Source organism: Nomia melanderi, unplaced genomic scaffold (assembly GCF_051020985.1).
Source record: "Nomia melanderi isolate GNS246 unplaced genomic scaffold, iyNomMela1 scaffold0635, whole genome shotgun sequence".
Lineage (NCBI taxonomy): Eukaryota > Metazoa > Arthropoda > Insecta > Hymenoptera > Halictidae > Nomia > Nomia melanderi.
The window spans coordinates 17,501-20,000 of NW_027475749.1; positions in this window are offsets into that span (position 1 = coordinate 17,501).

Sequence of the window (2,500 nt, forward strand, 5' to 3'; positions counted from 1 at the left end):
CGCAACGGAACGCGGTACAGAACAGTCGAGGAATGGACCTCGAGGAGCTGAACGACTGCTTCTCGACCGAGATCGTAGAATAGCCGCTCGCCCGCCGCTGCGCCGACCGGTCCGCTCGAACCGACGTGCTCTCTTATAGTAACCAAACGGGCGGCCGCGACGACCGCGGCGCCGGCCGCTCAGCACGGGCGCTTATGGTGGTAAACTGCCGCGCGTACAGACCAACCGGCCGGGCTGCTGGTACTTAGCCGCTGAAACTATGGTCGATTCGAACATATATTAACATACGATTTTTATTCGATAAATCGTTATTGTACATATTAAACGTTAGTTTCCACCGAAAGAAAAATTTTTTAGAATTTTTTTTTTCCAAAAATTGCAAGAGTAAACTTTTTTAATATTCGATTTAAAAATTTTTAAATGCTTAATCCTTACATTAAACTACTGGGAGAACTCAGAAATCATAATGAAAAAAATTACAAAAATTTATTTTTCTCAGAAACTCCGAAAAACAGAGTGGTCGAATCCGTGCAAGCCGGAATTTTTCTAAGTCCCCACGGTCAAGAGTAAACTTTTTTAATAAGCGTTTTAAAATTATTTCAATGTTTAATCCATGCGTAAACATGAAGTTTATTAACGTTTTTAACATTAAAAAAAATTACAAAAATTTATTTTTCAAAAAAAATGGAAAAAACCGATTCGTCGGAGCGAGGTGTCCTGCCCGTGCGGTAATTCCAGCAGGCGAATCGGACTTCCCGAAATTTTTCTAAGTCCCACGGTCGACACCAACTTTTTTAATAAGCGTTTTAAAATTATTTCAATGTTTAATCCATGCGTAAACATGAAGTTTATTAACGTTTTTAACATTAAAAAAAATTACAAAAATTTATTTTTCGGAAAAAAAGGAAAAAACCGATTCGGCGGAGCGAGGTGTCCAGCCCGTGCGGTAATTCCAGCAGGCGAATCGGACTTCCCGAAATTTTTCTAAGTCCCACGGTCGACACCAACTTTTTTAATAAGCGTTTTAAAATTATTTCAATGTTTAATCCATGCGTAAACATGAAGTTTATTAACGTTTTTAACATTAAAAAAAATTACAAAAATTTATTTTTCGGAAAAAATGGAAAAAACCGATTCGTCGGAGCGAGGTGTCCTGCCCGTGCGGTAATTCCAGCAGGCGAATCGGACTTCCCGAAATTTTTCTAAGTCCCACGGTCGACACCAACTTTTTTAATAAGCGTTTTAAAATTATTTCAATGTTTAATCCATGCGTAAACATGAAGTTTATTAACGTTTTTAACATTAAAAAAAATTACAAAAATTTATTTTTCGGAAAAAAAGGAAAAAACCGATTCGGCGGAGCGAGGTGTCCAGCCCGTGCGGTAATTCCAGCAGGCGAATCGGACTTCCCGAAATTTTTCTAAGTCCCACGGTCGACACCAACTTTTTTAATAAGTGTTTTAAAATTATTTCAATGTTTAATCCATGCGTAAACATGAAGTTTATTAACGTTTTTAACATTAAAAAAAATTACAAAAATTTATTTTTCGGAAAAAATGGAAAAAACCGATTCGTCGGAGCGAGGTGTCCTGCCCGTGCGGTAATTCCAGCAGGCGAATCGGACTTCCCGAAATTTTTCTAAGTCCCACGGTCGACACCAACTTTTTTAATAAGCGTTTTAAAATTATTTCAATGTTTAATCCATGCGTAAACATGAAGTTTATTAACGTTTTTAACATTAAAAAAAATTACAAAAATTTATTTTTCGGAAAAAAAGGAAAAAACCGATTCGGCGGAGCGAGGTGTCCAGCCCGTGCGGTAATTCCAGCAGGCGAATCGGACTTCCCGAAATTTTTCTAAGTCCCACGGTCGACACCAACTTTTTTAATAAGTGTTTTAAAATTATTTCAATGTTTAATCCATGCGTAAACATGAAGTTTATTAACGTTTTTAACATTAAAAAAAATTACAAAAATTTATTTTTCGGAAAAAATGGAAAAAACCGATTCGTCGGAGCGAGGTGTCCTGCCCGTGCGGTAATTCCAGCAGGCGAATCGGACTTCCCGAAATTTTTCTAAGTCCCACGGTCGACACCAACTTTTTTAATAAGCGTTTTAAAATTATTTCAATGTTTAATCCATGCGTAAACATGATGTTTATTAACGTTTTCAACGTTAAAAAAAATTACAAAAATTTATTTTTCAAGAAAAATGGAAAATACCGATTCGGCGGAGCGAGGTGTCCAGCCCGTGCGGTAATTCCAGCAGGCGAATCGGACTTCCCGAAATTTTTCTAAGTCCCACGGTCGACACCAACTTTTTTAATAAGTGTTTTAAAATTATTTCAATGTTTAATCCATGCGTAAACATGACGTTTATTAACGTTTTTGACATTAAAAAAAATTACAAAAATTTATTTTTCAAAAAAAATGGAAAAAACCGATTCGTCGGAGCGAGGTGTCCAGCCCGTGCGGTAATTCCAGCAGGCGAATCGGACTTCC